Consider the following 19287-nt stretch of genomic DNA (forward strand, 5'->3'; position numbering starts at 1 on the left):
ACACGTTATAGAGGGTAGGTGCAGTAGATGAGCCCTGTACATGACTCCGCAGTTGTTGGTGGTGGGGGTTGCTTTAGCCTGGTCAGAGTAAACCTTCATAGCCCTTACTTCTAACGAGGAGGTTATCCAGGAGGTGGCTTTGTAAGAGAAGTGGGCTGCGTTGGACAGGTGGGAGGTGAGGATGTCATGGTCAAGATCAAATGCGGCAGAGAGATCGAGGAGGAGCAGGAGGGCAGGTTTGTCATCATCCATTATTTTGGTGATCTGGGTCTTAAGATCTAAGAGGGTGTATTCTGTGGAATGGCCTTTGCTGAAGCCTGATTGTCTTCTGCCTAAGATGGCATTGGTTTCCAGATATTGTTGGATTTGCATGTGGGCGGCTTTTCAGGATTTTGAGGAGGAAGGGGACGGTATTGATGAGGCGGTAGTTGTTGGGGCAGGCAGGGACTAGTGTGGTTTATTTTTATTTATTTATTTATTTTTTATTTTTTTGGGGAGTGGGCAAACCCAGGCTTCCTTTAGGCTTTGTGGTATGATTCCAGAGGAGAAAGATGCATTAATGAATGATGCGATGATGGGGAACAGTGAGTCTGCGCATTCTTTGATAATGGTAGGGAGACAGATGTCCCCTTTACAAGTGGAAGGTTTGATGTGCTTGAGCAGGTTGGTAACTTCCGTCTCTGAAGACAGAGGGGTATTTGAGAGAGAGGATTAGGTGGGCGAGGTGAATGTGGACTGTCCTGATTGGGAAGAGCTTTGCGCTGAGCTATTATTTTTTCTTGGAGCATTTTAACTTTGTTGATGAGAGCATCCTGAATGCTGAAACACAAAGCTTTGTCTTTGATGATTTCATCCGGGGTAGTGGCGGGGGTGGTGAGATCTTTGAAGATAGAGAAAATGTCTCTGGATTTTGAGTTAGCTTTGGAGATTCTTTGGTTGAATGATTCTGATTTGGGTAGGAATATGTCTTTTTTTATACGAGGATGAGATCTCTTTGAATTCATTTAGAGAGGATTGGTTAGGCGAGAATTGCCACTTGGCTAGAGCTCAACGCTTATTGGTGCGTAGTGTAAATAGTTCTTCCGTAAACCATGAATTAGAGTGCATTGATTTTTTTTTTTTTTGTGTCTTCTAAGGGAGCTATGTCCCCAATGGCTTGGGTGAGCACTTGTGCATAGGTGTTGGCCAGAGAGGTGGGGTCGTTGTTAAATAGAGGTTTAAGTTCAGGGATATCGAGAAGCGGTGCAAGGTTGATTTTAGTTAGTTTTTTCGAGCTTCTGACTTTGGTGGGTGGGGCATACGAGAACATCTTGCGATTAGGAATGGTGGGAATAGCGAATTGGATAAGGTGGTGGTCTGTCCATGGGAGGGCTGAGATGTTAGTTACGGACTAAGAGCAGTTGTGGTCTGTGATCCAATCAATGGATCGGCCTTTGCAATGACTTCGTACTGTGATTTTATGGTCGAACCCAATGTGAGTGAGTTCTTTGGCTTGGGAGGCGGCCGATTTTTTTCCTTAGGGTCGTGTAGTCCTAGGTTGAGATCACAGAGCAGGAGGGTTTTAGTCGAGCTTTTAGGTTATTCCCTATGATTTGTAGGAGGTGCTTTTGGTAGTTTGGTGGTGAGCCTGGTGGCCTTTAGGTGATTAGGATATTTTTGGTACAGTTGGGGGAGAGTGACAGTTTGACAGTGAAGAGATCAGTGTTTTCTCACTGTTGGTTGCAGAGTCTAATGGAGAGGGTGTCTTTGAAGATGAGGGCTATACCTCCAGCTTTGGATGTCTTGCGGTCCTGTCTGAGGATAGTGTATACCTGAGGGAGAGCAAGGGAGAAGGAGGGGCCTGATGCTTCATGGTGCCAGCTTTCAGAAATGGCTAGCAATTTAAGTTTATGGGAGGTGATGAGGTAGTTGATCTCAAGTGCATGTGCTGGGAGGGATCGGGCGTTGATGAGCGCGTGTTTCAGTTGTGTGTGGGATGGTGTAGGTGGTCGTTGGACATGAGTGCTGGAGTTAGGGCCAGTGTGTAGTGAGTGAGTGAGTGATTGTGTGGGTGAGAGGTATTGGGGCTGGGCGCGGTGCATTGGGTGTGGGGCTGGGTGTTGGGCAGCTGGTAGTGTGGGAGATGTGTGCGTGTAGATAGTGTTGGCGGACGTGAGCTGAGTCTGAGACTTCTAAGGTTGGTAGTGGGCAGGGTGCTGCGGTGAGTGATGTGCAGCTTAGTGCGTGCTCTGAGTCTGCAGAGTCTGGGGCTGAGGAAGGATTGGTCCTTGAGCTTGATGGTGTGAGGGCCGGGCTGGGTGTTTTATAAGGGGCAAGATGTGGTGTGACTGTGGTCTAGTGGTGGTGAGAGATCTGTGTGCGTGAGGGACATGCTGCTGATTGACCAAATAGCGAGTGTGATGAATGAGATGGCGAAGCAGTTGAGGTGAAGTGTGGTGCATTGGGGTGGAGGCGCTGTCGAGCAGGTCATGGGCGGATACATTTGTGCAGTACAGTGACCATATTGTTTCTAGTGCTAGTACAGATCTAGCTAAGCAGATTCAATAAACATTGTAGCATATATCTATGCGGTCATAAATGGTCAGAGATGCGCTGAGTGTAGACGTGATATTCAGAAAGACAGTATTACATGTGCACAGTGTAGGGAGTTCATCCAGAATAGGTGGGCAGTTTCAACTTCAAATGCGGATTGCAACAGAGCACTATGTTAGGAGTTGGCAAAGCATTCATAAGGCAGTGTTACATATACAGAGAGATCATACAAAATAACTAGGCAGGTTCAGCATCAATAGGTAGTGCAACATGACATTATGTTAGGCATTGGCATGGCATAAGGTACTATTGCATATAAGCAAGGCTAGCTGGTTTGGCTAGTTGCAAATCAGCATCAGCTGACATAAGCCGGCATCAAATCAGCATGCAAATACAGCAGCAGCAAAAACAGTGCCAACCAGTACCTAGTAGCGAGAGGTGGGCAGGCAAATATAACACATTGGTATGTACAATCCAGATTAGTATGGGTAGTAAATCATGATGCATAAATAAATCGGGCATGGAGGTACAGTGTGAAACAGTGTGAAACTGTAACGTCGATTACAGAGCTGCATAGAATTTGTTTGTGGTGCCTGGGCGAGGACCACGCGACGGATGGCTGCTCGAAGTGCCAGTCATTGACTGCCAAGGCCTTGTGGGAATGTATGGGAAAATTGAAGGTAGGAAGGGTGTCCTAGCCCTTTAAATCCAAGTCGGTTGGTATTTCGACCGATGATTCAAGAGGGGACACTCCTCGTCAGAAGAAGTCCAAGCACTCCAGGTCCCGCAGTGGTTTGTTGGTTTGTGTCACTTTTCCTCTTTGTCATGGCGGTCCAGGAAGCAACGTCACCGTTCCTCGTCCTCTTCAGACGATGCCTCCTCGAAGGTGACCTGCCCCACCAAATCCTTGACCCCAGAGGAGTGGGATGCTTTCCAGGTGCAGATGTTGAAGATATTTAAATCCCAAGGCACAGTTCCGTCCGCGCTTTCTGACAAAGCCGGTAGGGAACTGTCTCGGCCTGATGCTCGCGCGCCTTCAGGCCTGGGTGGCCAGCGTGATGAACACTGGTAGACTTCGAGGCCCCCTTCGGACAAAGCATAGAGTGTTCACCAGAGTCGTGCCAGGTCCAGGTCATGGTCTTTGTCTCCGGGGAAACGGTCGAAGCCTGTGAAGGTCTCAAAGCCCTTGAAGGTGTCGATGCCATCAGTGCCATGCCCATTGGGTGGGCCTGTCGGGTCTTTGCACCCGGTCAGCCACTCGAAGCTGTCAGCGCCATTGTCTACGCCGACAGAGCCATCAATGCCATCTGGGCCGAATTTACCGGTGGAGGTCCCCTGTGACTGTGGAACCTCCGAGGAAGGCTACTTCTAAGTCTGTGAAGACTGTTACAGAGAAGATGTGTACTGCTCTCCCAAGGAAGGACTTTAAGTCTCTCCAGGTCATTTATGAGGACAAAGAGGAGGATGTTGGGCTTTTTGGTCTTCCATATGGAACTCCTGGTGTTCCGGAGTCTCTCATTTCTGAAGAGAGTCGGATGGAGGATCTGTGTCAGTCCTTGCATGATGCCAGTGGCCATGGCACTTCCCCTGAGATGGAATTTGGTAGACCGGATCCGGGGAATCATGCCGACTCCTCTTATCGGAGATTGATGTTGAGAGTTGTGGAGTACCTGGGCTGGGCCAGGCTTCCGGTGCAGTTTGATCAAGATGATCTTACAGATATTGTGCATCAGATATTCTGCATCAGAGTCCGTCCACTGACTCAGTGTTGCAATTTCATATGGCATTGCAAAAGAGGGTGGCTGCTACTTGGAACACCCAGGAGAATATTCCGGCGGTGGACACGTTGTTGATAAAGAAATACTGCCCATTCTGTAGCGACCCCAGCTATCTGTCCACTCAATAGAGTTTGGTGGTTCAGGTGGCTACAGCCACCTAGAACCAGGCAGCTTACCCTACCATCCCTCCTGATAGGGACGATAAGCGCATGGATGGGCGGGCACGCAAGGTATTTTCTGCTGGGAGTATGGCGTTTTAAGTTTGCCAACTCCACTTGTGCCGTAGCAAAGTTTTTGCACGCTCTGTGGAATTGCATCTCTTTAGCGGCTGAGCATATTCCCGAAGGGGAAGAAAGGGATGGCTTTCTAGCTATTGTGAAGGATGGCAAGGATGCCATGCATGATTCCTTTCAGTCTGGGTTGGACACTGCAGATAGTGTCAGCAGGTCCATGGCCACGAGCACCGTGATGCACAGTTTTACATGGTTGCGGAAGTCTGGGTTTGCCCCAGATGTGCAGGCTCGTCTTCTATACATGCCCTTTGACTGGTCACAGCTGTTTGGTAGCAAGGCTGACGAGAGTCTTGAGAGGTTGCAGAGCTCCAAAGCAGCTGCCAAATCTTTGGGTGCAGCTGTTTGACAACCTCTGTCTTTTCATCCTAGGGAAAGCAATGGAGGGGTTCCTTTCGCTACTACTCGTTTGGAAGGGCGAGAGGGGTGGCCATTCAGAGGGGTCAACGTAAGTTTCCTCGTGGTGGAGGAGGAAACGAGGTAGAGGTGCCAAGGCTGCTCAAGCAGCATCCTCTTTACCATCATGTTCTGCTGCAGCCGCTTCAAAACCACTCTGAGGCCTTGTCTCATTGTTCATCGGTAGGCGGCAGGCTGTCTCGACATCTAGAAGAGTGGCAAGCCATTACTTCAGATGCGTGGGCTCTGGAAACAATAGCCCACGGCTACTGCCTTACTTTTCTAAGATGGCCTCACGACAATCCACCGGGGAAGCACTCTTTTAGGGTTCTGGATCTGCTCCTTCTGCAGGAGATTTTGACCCTTGTAGAGAAAGGTACTATAGAACCAGTGCCTGTGGGGGAGAGGAACAAGGGTTGGTATTACCCATATATTTTGATTCCCAAGAAGGACGGAGGACTGAGGCCCATCTTGGTATTGAGATACTTGAAAAAGTTCCTCAGGAAGGACAAGTTCAAGATGGTCACTCTTTCTCAGATCTTTCAGGCCCTCCAAAGTCAGGATTGGTTGGTGTCATTGGACCTGCAGCATGCTTATTTTCATGTGCCGATCCATCTCGAGCACAGAAAATACCTGAGGTTCGCAGTTGGCGGCTCGCACTATCAGTTTCGGGTCCTGCCATTCGGGTTGACCTCCGCCTGAGGGTCTTCACCAAGCTCATGGTGGTAGTGGCAGCGTATCGCAGGAGAGGGGGGATTCATGTCTACCCCTACTTGGATGATTGGTTGATCAGGGTGCGTTCTCCCGAACAAGCTTTGGATCATCTCAGCGTCACTGCCACTCCCTCCATTTCAAGAAGTCTCATATGACACCTTCCCAACAGCTCCAGTACATCGGGGCTGTGTTGGACATGTCCTTGGGGATGTGCTCACCACCCAAGGTGAGGGCTCAACATATTCTCAACATATTCTCCAGATGTTCTCCCAAGTTTCAACAAGCCCAGACTCTTCCGGCATTCAAATTCTTAAGGTTGCTCGGCTTCATGGCATCCTGCATTTTCCTGGTGCCAGTGGCCTGGCTGAGAATGCGATCCCTTCAGTAGGCTCTCCGGACTCAATGGTCCCAGTTCTCAGGCAAGATGTCGGATCATGTTCCCGTCAGGGTCTCCCAGGATCTTCTGTGGTGGGCCAGCGAGGAAAATCTCATGAAGGGGGGGGGCCTTTATGGCAACCGTGGCCGGAGGGAACGGTAGTGACGGACGCATCCCTCACGGCGTGGGGGGCTCATGCCAACGATCTGACCATCAGCAGTCGTTGGCCTCAATCGGAGTGCAAACTACACATCGATCTTTTGGAGCTGAGAGCAATCAGGCTAGCACTGAAGGCTTTCCTGCCGTCTGTATGGGGAAGGAATATCCTGATAATGACGGACAACACAATGTCCATGCATTACCTCAACAAGAGAGGCGGTGTAGGGTCACTCCCTCTGTGCAGGGAGGCAATGCAGCTCTGGTTCTGGGCAATTCAAGAAGGAATCTCCCTGACAGCGGTTCATCTCACTGGAGAGAACATGGCGGCGGATGCTCTGAGCAGGCAGAGCGCAGTCTACCAAGAGTGGGAACTAGCTCAGGAAGTCCTTCAAGAGATCTTTGCCCTCTGGGGAATCCCGCAGGTGGACCTGTTCGCGACCGGTGCCAACCGGAAGTGCGAAAGGTACTGCTCGAGGGAAGTTCTTCCAAGAGGAGCTCTAGAAGACGCCTTCGTGGATTGGTTGTTCCCGCTTCTGTACGCGTTTCCTCCGATCCCCGTCATTTCTCAAGTTCTCTGGAGGATGCAATGGTTCAGGACCCGCATGATCCTCATTGCTCTGGATTGGGCCAGGAGAGCGTGGTACTTGGACCTTCTAGACATGTCCATCTGCCCTCCAATACGTCTTCACCAAAGAGAGGATCTTCTTCTCACGAGAGGAAGGTCTGGTTCACCACCCAGAGGTCAAAACTCTTAACCTTCATGCATGGTTTCTGAACGGTTGAGATATAAGGATTGAGGCCTCCTGGATGACGTGATGGAGGTGTTGCTTTCAGCCAGACGGCCAGCAACAAAGTCCCTGTACCGTTGGTGTAAGTTTTGCGACTGGTGCAGAGGAAAGAATGTTGATCCTTTTCAGTGCTCAATTCCGAAGGTTCTCTCCTTACTTTCTTTGGCCTACAATGGTTTTCAGGTGCGAACCATTAAAGGTTACCTGGCAGCGCTTTCTATCTTGTTTGTTTGTTTATTTATATGGCGCACCACACCCAGGGGCAGCAGGGCGCAGGCAGAAAGAATATGCGAAGCTTACAATGTTAAAGAAATATACAGTTGAGATAAAATTATAGACATATGCAATTAAGGGTTACAGGAATGAGAAAAATACAAATCTTCACACATAAAAAATATCAATATCTATACAAAGGAGTGAAATATACAGATATGTACAGGGGCTGTTTGTGGCGAGAGCAAAGGCCTCAAACATAAAGTATCAGTATCTATACAGAAGTGTAAAATGTACAATTAAATGCGGGGGTTGTTGGAGCGCTCGTCTGAGGAATGCTCCTATTTTAAGATTCCACTGATCACTCAGTTTCTGAAAGGCTTCACAAATGTGTTCCCGCCGTCGCCTTTTCAGGTGCCGTTCTGGGACATTAATTTGGTCTTAACCTTTGCACTCTTGTCCATTGAGATTGTTGACATTTAAGACTGTTTTCCTGGTTGCAGTTACTTCTGCTCATAGAGTGATCAAGTTGCTGCCACTTTCTTCTAAGCCACCCTTTACTTTGTTCCACAAGGACAGGGTTGTATTGCGAGTACATCCGTTCCTGCCTACCTAAGGTAGTGTCGGAATTGAATTTAAGTCAGAAGGTGTGGTGCTCCCTGCCTTCCAATCTCGTCCGCATCCTAGTAAGGATGAGGAGAGACTCCATCGGTTGGATCCTAGGAGGGCATTGAGCTTTTATCGTTCGAGGATATCCAAGGTCAGAGTTGACGACCAGCTCTTTGTGGGGTATACTGGACAATGATTAGGCCAGGCTGTTTATAAGCAGACCTTGTCTAGTCGGATCATCCTCACTATTTCAGAGTGCTACAGATTGGCCGGCAAGGACCCTCCTGAGGGCTTGCAGGCTCATTCCACGAGGGGCATGGCTACATCGACAGCCCTCTAGAGGGGTGTACCGGATAAGAACATCTCTTGATGCTGCAGCGTGATCTTCCATACACACATTTGCATACACACATTTGTTAAGCACTATTCCCTGGATACTTCCCATGCTCAGGATGTCACCGTTGGTAAAGCAGTGCTTTACTCTGACGTTTTTAGTTGGGCATGTCTAAATTCTTCTCCCTCTTCCACTCATGGATACTGCATTGGGAGTCTGTCATAGATGTGGAATACGTTGGAGGACGCAATCCATTCGAAGTACAAGTTACTTACCAACTGGTAACGTTGTTTCGACTGGATGTTCCTCCAACGTATTCCTCATTGCCCTCCCAGCCTACCCCTCACGAATTTCCCATGCCATTGCAGCTTTCGTTACAACAAGGGTAAGTGCAGTCAATGCTGTATTATAGGCATGCGTGCCACATGTTGTGAGGGGGGGGACAAGAACTGAGGCTGCCGGTGCCGTGCGTGCTACTTATAACATCCGATGACTTCACCCTCGACGGAGGCTTTTTAGGAACATCGACCCGACGCCATTGAGGCAGCGCGCCCTCTGCCGAATTTTTTTTTTCCAAATGCAGTACAGCTGTGGACATTACATGTCATAGATGAGGAATACGTTGGAGGAGCATCCAGTCGAAAGAACGTTACCAGTTGGTAAGTAACTTGTCCATCTAAATGATTGTCAAAGTTCTGGATCTTTACCCTCTTATGTTTTAGTGAAAATATGCCTCTCCCATGGTGGGGGCAAACATAGCCTGCTGTATAGGAGTAAAGGTCATGGAACAGAAGTAGAAGCTGTTTTGAAGAAGGGAGCAAAAAACCTATTCGATCCTCGATACGTTAGTCTTGGCAGAACTATATGCTATAATCTTTCATTATTTTTTCTACTGATCGGTTAGTTCAGCCAATCTTTACCTTCTGTTGTTATCTGGGTAAGCAAATAAAAGCGTAAAAATACCTTAGCATCAATTCCCTCCAAAACATTTAATTGAGAGGGTTCACAGTCCAGAGAGCCATATGATTTATGTATGCTGCCATTGTTTTGGATACGTAATCTTGTTTTAAATTTCTTTGGTAATAGTGTGCTAGATTTGTTAAGATGTTTTGTCGTTTCGATTTGATTTTCAGTAAGGAAAGTTCTTTTTTTTTAGTCTTAAAAGGCTGATTTTGCTTCAAACCTTTTGAAGGCTTCGGTATGTTTTTCTAGAGCCAGTCCCCCGATAACCTTTCAAGCTGGTGAAAATGTCTATTGTCAGTCTAGCACCCTGGCATGCAATCTCATTAATGTAGTGCCCTTCTTAATTAACGGGCCTCTAGATGTGGCTTTAAATATGTCCCACTGTAGAAGTATTTTATTCTGTTACTTTGTTTTCCTCTGATAATTGCAGATTGCCACTTTCAATTTCCATTCTAATAACTGGGTCTCTTGGTAAGGCCAAGTTTGTTTCCTACACCTAGTTTCTGATCTCCAAGCCTGCCAAGTCAAAGCATGTTGCTGGCGCATGGTCAGACCAAGGGAGTTTGGTAATGATGGGCTTATAATGCTGTGAGGCAAGGGCCTAAGTATATGTAATCTATATGAGAATATGATCTGTTCTCATGGGAGAAGAATCTATATTCTATCAACTTGGGATTGTGATGTCTCCATATATCTGTGAATTTATCATCTTTACGTTTTTTAATACTTTGGGGGAGGCCTGAATTCGACCTGTTAGGCCATAGAGAGCTAACCAGTGAGGGATTCATGAATACTTTTGAAGTTACCAGTCAATTGAAGATAACCCCGAGAGTGCTTCAGTTCTGGTAGCACATGTCTCTGAAAACTATTTAGAGCTTCATTAGTAGGGGCATGAATTGTGGCAACAGTTACTGTAGCTCCCTGGAGGCCTGCTGCAACAATGTCATCCATATGTTTCTGCTCTATCAAGCACAGAGAAATTAAACCTCCAGTTTAAGAGGTTAGCTACCCCTCTCGTGTTTGGTAGCCAAAGCAAACCCCTGTGCTGGCAATTTGTTTGGATGCAAGCCGTGGCATCTGCCTTCAGGAGATGAATTCCCTCTCCAGCACGGGGTCTGGCATAGATTCACATGCTCATGAATATTCCCTGTCGTCAGGCTGGGAATCCTCGGTAAAAGAAAAAAATCAGTTTTGTTTCTGAACTGTCTTTCTCCTAACAACCAATCACTGTTCTCTGGGTCATGATGCCCCTAGGCAATGACTGCCCTCTACCTAAGCCTCAGGCAGCCATCTTCAGATTTATACAGTATGTTCAAGTGTTGGTAGTCCTTAGCTCTCGAGCTTTTACTGCGTATTGTGTTTTATCTAAGAGTTTACTCTTATTTTTCCGGTCAAATCGAGCCTCAAGCTCCACCGATTCTTCTTCCGATTAACAGGGTCCCGTTTCAGAAATCTCTATGCCCCTCAAAGGCGCATTTTATAAAATTTCACTTCTTGGAAGATTTCCGGAAGATCTTTGAGGCCTACCCCGGATGGACATGGCCGAACACAAAGGAGACTCGACGCCTGTTGGATCCAAGTGGTTTAGGATCTGCCCTGGATGTGGACTACAGAACGTCTTCAAGGAGGATGAGCAGGACTGTGCATTCTGCAAGGATATGTCCGCCCATACCATGAAGGACCGTCATAAACGGCTCTGACTGGCGGGAGGCGAAAAGCCCAGCAACAGGTGAGCCCAAGAAGTCTGAGCGGTCTTCTAAGACCTTTGAGGGCACTCTGGCGACAGGGGCCCAACATAAGGCAAAGCACCGCGAGTCAGCGGGCACCGGGAGCACCGTTGGTACGGGCTCCTCGGCTGCCAGGCTGGGCGCAGCATCACCGACGCCGTCAACCATGAGCCAACGCTCCGTTTCGATGAAGAGGAATTTGGAGAACCCGGGTAAGCTTCGGGAGAAGCCCCGGTCGACCCCGTCGGAGAAAGCCAAGGGGGAGCAAGGTGGTGACCCTCCCCCCACAGTGAAGGCCTCAGACGTGCCAAAGGTTGCGAAGGCCCAGATTCACCTGGCTAAGGCTTCAATTGAATAAGTGGCAATGTCCCTGGCGAAACTCATGGATGCGGCCCCAGTGTAGACCTCAAAGCCAAGAGTTTCCCTGCCCTCCCGGAGGGAATAGTCCTGTGTTCAGAAATAAGAACAAGGATGCCTTTGCCCTCATCCGTCCCCGCCCTTTCATCCGTCACGTCCATCCCCTCCTCCAAGGGACGAGAAGGAGACGGCAGGGACGGATGACGGCGAAGGAACAGATCTCCCGTTGCCCCCACCCTGGGCTTCTTCTCCTGACGAAATTGGCTCTTTTCATGCCATGATCGCTAGGTCCTTAGAGCTTTTTCAGCTATGCCCCGAGGAGCAGAAGGAGGGTTTCCTTTATCAACGACGAGAGGCCAAGAGGAAGACCCTGCTCTCGATCCCGCTGTTGGACGACATCTGGGATGAGGGGCTGGCCCTCCTGAAGAACCCATACTCTGCCCCAGCCAAGTGAGACCGGTACGAGAAGAAGTACCGGGTCCCAGACTCGGCACCTATCTACCTCATAGCTCAACCGCCTCCGGACTCGGTGGTCTCCGCACCTGCCAAGAAGTCTGTTGGGACGACAGCATCGACCTCCATTTCTCCTCTGGAAGGCGAGGGGAAGAAGCTGGATACCATGGGGCGTCGGGTCATTTCTTCGGCGGCGACAACCATTAAGGCAGCCAATGCTCTTGCTATCGTGGCCCACTACGATAGCGAGCTCTGGTTTACAATCTCCCCCCTACTGGACTTCCTCACAGATGACAAGAGGGCAGAGGTCCTGAAAATCTTGCAAGATGGCGAGGTGGTGTCGGACCACGCCATTACGGTGGCCACGGACATAGCCGGCTTCTGCCAGATGGGCAACAGCGTTTGCCTTCGCTGGCGTGGCTGGCTAAGGGCCACTGACTTCCATCAGGACGTTCAGACGAGGGTAGTGGACATGCCCTTCGAAGGGAACAACTTGTTCGGCAAGGCAGTGGACAAGTCACGGCAGGCCATCAAGGCAGACACCGAGACGGCCCATGCCCTGGGCACTCCATCAACGACGGCTGTCCTTTCAGCTCTCCGGCGGCAAGCCTGGTTCCTCCAAAGGATTCAGCAGCAGCTCTTCCTCATACAGTCAGGTGCCCCTTTCTCTGTCGCAGGAAGCTTACAGAGGCCACAACAAGGCTGACGGACATCGTCGTCATCGCCAAGGAGCCCAAGGCGGTAAGGCCTCGGCTAGGCAGGACTGAACCGGCCGTGATGTCTTGACCCCACCCCCTACCCCCCCGAGCACCCCGTTGGGAGGCTGGCTGACTAATGTCGGCGTGTGGAATCCATCTCCACCAACCGTTTGGTGCTGGATGCCCTGGCCCACGGGCACACTATGGAGTTCCAAAAGAAGTGACCCCATTTTCCACCCGTGGCCAGGAAGGAAAACCACATTCCTCAACTACTTCTGGAGGTACAAGCAATGCTAAAGAAGGGCACGATGGAGCTCGTCCCGAAGAGGCTCCGGGGCTCCAGAGTATCCAGAGTATACTCCCGGTACTTCCTCGTTCAAAAGAAGACCGGCGGCTGGCGCCCATCCTAGATCTCTGTCACCTCAACAAATGCATAAAATCCCAGAAGTTCCGAATGGTCACCCTTCAGCACGCGCTGGGACAGCTGGAAGAAGGGGACTTCCTATCGTCGCTGGACCTGGAGGATACCTACTTTCACATCCCCATTCACAAAGGGCATTGAAAGTATCTGCGCTTTGTGGTCCAAGAATGGCACTACCAGGTCAAGACCTGCCCCTTCAGTTTGAAGTCCGCCCCAAGGGTCTTCAAGTACCTGGCACCGGTGGCGGCACGGCTGCGCCTGCAGGGGATCCACATCTACCCCTATCTGGACGATTGGCTCATCCGAGCGAAGTCAAGGGAACTCTCCATCGAACACTCATCGATGACCGTCCGCCTGCTCACGGAACTGGGGTTCTCGATAAACTATGCGAAGTCCTGCTTGGAGCCATCGCAGGACGCCCAGTTCCTGGGAGCCAGACTCGACACAGTGGCGCGCCTAGCCGCACCGTCGGAGGACTGGATAAAGGCCATCCTGGGCAAGGCACAACGGCTGTTGGCCATGAAGGTTGCCAGGGTGAGGTCGATCAAGTCCCTGCTTGGCATGATGTCGTCGTGCATCTACCTCGTTCGGCTGTGCAGACTGCGGATGCGGCCGCTGCAGGAATTCCTCGATGCCTGTTGGATGCAGGCGAAGGGAAGCTTGTAGGACAGAATCACCCTTGAAAAGTCTTTGTTGGGAGCTTCTATGGTGGGGGGCCGAGTGCATCTAGCGACGGGCACGGACTTCCAGACCTTGGCGCATCGGGAGACGTTGACAACGGACGCCTCCCTGGAATCGCCACGCAAGAGGCCTTTGGCTCCGGAGGAGAAGTTGTTGCACAGCAACGTCCTGAACCTCCAGGCCGTGCTTTGGGCCCCTCGGGTCTTTCCTTCCATCCCTCAAGGGCAAGGTGGTGCGTGTCTTCACCGACAAAACCACGACGATGTTCTACATTCGGAAGCAGGGGGGCACCAGATCCCCTGCTCTCTCCAAGGAAGCACATGAACTATGGCACTGGGCCGCCGTTCAGATGATGTTCCTTGTACCCTTTCATCTGGCAGGAGTGAAACTGTCGCCGACTCACTCAGCAGGGAGCTGTGCTCTTTCCACGAGTGGGAACTTTGTCAGGATCAGATGGACCTAATGTTTCGACAATGGGGCAATCCCAGATCGATCTGTTTGAGACTGCGACGAACACCAAGTGCCGGAGGTTCGCCAGCAGGTTTCCCCAGCTGGGGAGCATGGGGGGTGTGTTCTCATTCCCCCGGGACGGCCTGTTTCTCTATGCGTTCCCTCTGTTGCCGTTGCTGCTACGACTCATCAGTCAACTCATACGGTCCCGGGGCAGGATGATCCTCGTCGCATCAGCTTGGCCGAGGCAGATATGGTACGCGGACCTTCTGGACCAGTCAAGCTTCCGTCGGATGCAGATCTTCTCGCCAGGGTGGAGGCGCGATCCTGCACCACAACCCGTTGTCACTGAACCTGCAGGCCTGGCTCCTGCAGCCCTAGACTTTGGAGGATACGAGAACCCGACGGACTGCAAGGAGGTACTTGCCAAGGCCAGGACGACTTTGACTTTTAGGTGCTATGGACATAAATGGAAGAGGTTCACCGTCTGGTGCCGTACATGGAAGATAAACCCTCTACGGATTACAGCCCCTCAAGTGCTGCCGTGCTTGCTGTCGCTGGTCAAGGCGGGACTAGCGCACGTCTATCAAGAACCATCTGGTGGCTATCTCCCACTACATCAGAACTCTGGGGCGATCGTCGCTGTGGTCGCATCGCCTGGTAAAGGAGTTCATGAAAGGACTTTTCTGCTCATTCCCGCCGTTGAAGGCTCTGGCCCCGGTGGGAGCTCAATATGGTGCTGACTAGGCTCATGGGTCCCCCGTTCGAACCTCTGCATTCGGCACTTCTGAAATTCCTATTGTGGAAGACGGCATTCCTGGTGGCCATCACCGCCGCACAACGAGTGGGAGAGATCCAGGCCCTCTCCTGTAAAGCCCGTACTTGACTTTCCACGCAAAGAGGGTCGTGCTGAGGACGCACACCTCCCTCATGCCCAAGGTGCCGTCAGACTTCCATCTCAACGAGCCCTTGGTGTTACCTGTTTTCTTCTCATCGCCTTCATCGCTGGTTGAGAGGACTTTGCACTCGCTGGATGTGGCTAGAGTGCTGAAATTCTACGTGGACCGCACAAAGAGTTTTCGGAAGATGTTACAGCTGTTTGTGAACTTTGGCCCTGTGAACCAGGGGAAGGCCCTCTCCAAGGCCTCCATTTCCAGGTGGCTCTCCAGCTGCATCACGTAATGTCACCGGTTGGCAAACCGACTGTTGCCTGGCCGTCAGAGAGCCCACTTGATCAGAGGGATTGCTGCAACTACGGCGTTCCTATCTGGTGTGCCTCTGCTGGACATCTGCAGGGCTGCTACGTGGAGGTCAACGCACACCTTCACGAAATTCTACTGCATCGACCGGGATTTCAGGGAGGAGTCAAGAGTCGGCCAAGCAGTGCTGCGCAACCTGTTCGCTTGAAGGTGAGCCTGGTGAGGAGGTAAGAGATGCTTAATGTTGAGCCTTGCCACCTCCCGTGGCTGTGCATGTGTGTACTGCTATGTATTCTTGTATTCATGAGCATGTGAATCCATACCAGACCCCATGCTGGAGAAGGAACAAGTTACTTACCTGTAACTGTTGTTCTCCAGCATGGGTCTGGAATGGATTCACATGCGAACCCTCCCGCCTTCCCCTCTGCGGCTCTTCTCTTGGTCCTACTGCCACTTTACGTGCTACCAAATCTGAAGATGGCTGCCTGAGGAGTGGCTTAGGTAGAGGGCAGTCATTGGCTTGGGGCAGTATGACCCAGAGACCAGTGATTGGTTGTTCGGAGAAAGACAGTTCTGAACCCAAACTGAAACTGATTTTTTTTCTTTACCGAGGATTCCCAGCCTGACGCCGGGGAATATTCATGAGCATGTGAATCCATGCCAGACCCATGCTGGAGAACAACAGTTACAGGTAAGTAACTTGTTCTTTACATGCAACTTGGGCAGCTTATTCATGATCTGAGAAATGCAGGAGAAACACTAATTTGTTCCCGAATTTAAAACCAGGACGTTAAATGAAAGTGGCATTGGATGTGTATGACGGTCTACATCAAATTGTAAGATTTCGTTAGAGGTGTAATTGCATGCAATAAATGGATAATGAGCTTGTGGGCCCATATGGATAAGCTGCTACTCTTTGCCCCCACACAAGAATCAGATTTTACTCGCATTACATCAAATGCCACTGACAACATTGCTTCCGTTCAGCCAGTCTGATCGTTTCCTTCTGTTGCGGTTCCCGTGATTACCCCCTCTGGCTTTCAGGTTCTCCTGCCTGTTAAGATTATTCAGGCCTTCTAAATATGCCATAGCGAGATCCAGGGTTGTGGGTGTCCTTTCAGTGTTCTCCTGTGTAGTTACCAATTTCTGCTGCAATGCTTGAAGAGCTGGTTCATTTGTGTCAACTGTCGGCCTTGAGGTTAATGTCTTGTTTAAAGCATCCAAGGTCTTTGTGAAATTCTGTTCTGACTACCATTAATCTGTTAAAGTCTTAGAGATCTCCTCACAAAACATTGCCATACATTCCAGAACAGGTTTATCTTCCTGGTTCTCTCGGGGGAGTACTGGGTGGCTGCAATCAGTGCTGGAGCCACTGCTCCCATTCACCGGTGTATACCTCTGATGTAGAAAATGGGGCATGATCCTCCACCCTCAAGACTCATCAGGTGATCGGACTGATGCCACACAACAGGAGTTTACTTTGTTCGGCCTATGCTGTTGTCACTTGTGGAATAGGTGTGCGTCGGGCTTACCACACTTCAATGAGTAGCTACTTCCTCCATCCGCTCAGTATTGACCCCCAACGAGAGGTTTCCACCTGCTCAGTCATTCCTTCTGGTCCTGTGGCACTGCAGCGGGTCGGGACTCCCTTTTTCAGAAAGTGCACTCTTAGTGTGCCATTTGTTTAACTACTGCCCCCTCCATATTATGCATTTTAAGTATAAACGATTTTGAGGAAATGTTTTAGTCACACATGGAAGTAAATGGTGTAACAGTTGGGTATCGCAATCTATGACCAGTCTAAGCAGTACAAGTTGAACTTCAGTGCTCTCAATTAGTTTCTTACTATAACTTCTCAAATTCCCCCTATTTCCTAGGGAATTTTCCTCCCAACTTACAACACATCTACACAAATTTCATTTATCAAATGTATTTTCTTTTGCAATACCACAAATACCTTCACTGATTTAGCAGAATTATGTTGTCTTAGTTCCATACTAACAATACATACTTGGTCAAGGCATTTAGGTACAATGCATTTGCTTAGTCAATCTAAATCTTGCTGTAACTCACCACTCCGAAATAGGCCGAAGATGCCGAGAAGTGACCTTGGAGATGATGGTGGTACAAGAATAGATATTCAGCCTTCCATCTCAGCTCCCCTGAGTACAAGACTCAGGCTTCCTCAAAGAGGGGCTCTTTTCCACAATGTACCTCTGCTGTTTCAGTTGGGACAGACAGAGGTGTCAATTGAATAAAAGAGCGGGGAGAACACACACCGCCAATACCAATGCTGCAAAGGAATACAAAGATGTTAGACAGTGTTGAGGTAAATGCAAGTGATTAGAACAGTTGAATTAAATGGGCAACTACCTAGATAGGTATTGGAGTGGAGCTTCCCGGGGGTGGATCTACAAGGAATAACACAAAATGAGTGGAAATGGTCTAATTCAATATTGGTCCCAACTATATATAGAATTGATAACAACCAACCTGAATAAGGATATATTGAGGAAAGGAATCCAGGAAACAGAAGACAACGACAGGAGAAAATAACAAACGGGGATGTTAGTATAGGGAAGTAGCCCCGAACGGCACGAGGGTCGCACTAGTGCCGGGTTGGTGCAGTTTTCAGGAAAGCGTTTATATGCACTTAAGGACAATCTCCCAGGAAAGTCACTCAATGTCCCAGAATCCAACAGAAGACAAATATCCAAACAAGTCGTGGAGATAAATAGTAGCAGAGATGGGGATAGCCAATTAAGTATGTACCTGAGCACACATGTATCCAGAGTAGCTGTAGAAAAGTTCCAGATAGACGACAGCAATTTGGTTCCGAGTGCAGAAGCGGCAACCTGGAATGAAGTACCGCAAGAGACAGAAGGGAGCCGGATCCAGTAAAGTTCCGATTCAAACAACCAGACGAGCACGACAGGAATAAAGGAGGAGACGAGGCAATCCAGTAGTCAGGCAAAGGTCAAAACCAGGAATTCAGATGAGGAATCGTGTAGGAAGACACGAAGAGGTAACGGACGAAACCGCGTGTAGCTTGTAACGCTAATTAGCAGCAACGAGCCCCTTGGAAGACGGTGGTTTTATAGTCGTAAGAAGGGCGTGTCTTGCCGTACGTCTTCCACGTACAAGACGTGTCAGCTGACCCGGAGTCCGTCGAGTCCATGGTAGCCTGTATCTGGTCCATAGAGGAGCTTGTAAAGAAGTCGTACTCTGCAAGGAGACCCGCGGGGAAGCCTGAAGTGTGACACTTGCCCAAGTCCCTGCCAACACATGTTTCGCTAAGGTGTCACATCAACTCACGTGGTCCTTCTTGAGCTTCTTCAAAGCCGACAAGTTTCACACTTTGCTATTGAATCAATTGTGCATGTTTCAAATTAAGTTTCCAAATCAAAGAACCATAGGTATAGGAGAAAAAGAATAACAAAGGAAACAGTGGAGAAACAAATACAAAATAACATCATTAATTATGTGCTATCCTTAATTTCATGGATCCAAATATACTAAGCCCTCTTTTCACCAGTACCTCTATCCCATTGGTTATGGATTTCAAATGCTTTCACCTGGCACTGTGGCACTCTAGTGGGAGGGGAGAATGTAGAACCCACCTCCTTTTTTCAGAAAGTGTCGTGACTGTGCAATATATTTAGCGGCCGTCGGCTGCCCACTCCATACTATGCATTTTAAGTTTTTATACAATTTTGAGGAAATGTTTTAACTATACATGGAAGTAAGCCATTTTTTTACAGTAATTCTTTTACAGTAATTTGTGCTGTGGTATCACTTAACATTTTATGGGTATAATGCTATAATATCACATTGCAATACGTGAGTAGGACCCCTTTGTGTATAACGGAACACAAATAAAAAAGAGAGAAAAAAGGAAACATTAAAGACAAGAGAGAAAAAAGGAACTGTAACAACTCAGAGCACTGATTAGCCATTTTCCTCATAAGTGCATCTATGAGGGGGCTGGGGGGATGGTAGTACGTTAAGCAAACATTTAGGTTTATCTTTTAGGCACCATGTAGTTGGGGCGGTGCAAATTAACTGTGGTCATAACGTTTTTCTTCTGCAATCATTACTACATCAAATCCCTCTTTTCAAGGCGGCTTGTTATCGGACGGATGAAACATT

At 49.2% G+C, this 19287-nt stretch overlaps 1 protein-coding gene across 3 annotated transcripts in view; it reads left to right on the forward strand.

The window, feature by feature from the left end:
• Positions 1 to 19287, forward strand: part of PRKCI (protein kinase C iota) — a 1761305-nt gene that overhangs the window by 532282 nt on the left and 1209736 nt on the right. The window lies entirely within an intron of this gene.

This window comes from Ambystoma mexicanum, chromosome 10 (assembly GCF_040938575.1).
Source record: "Ambystoma mexicanum isolate Mex_15411 chromosome 10, UKY_AmexF1_1, whole genome shotgun sequence".
Lineage (NCBI taxonomy): Eukaryota > Metazoa > Chordata > Amphibia > Caudata > Ambystomatidae > Ambystoma > Ambystoma mexicanum.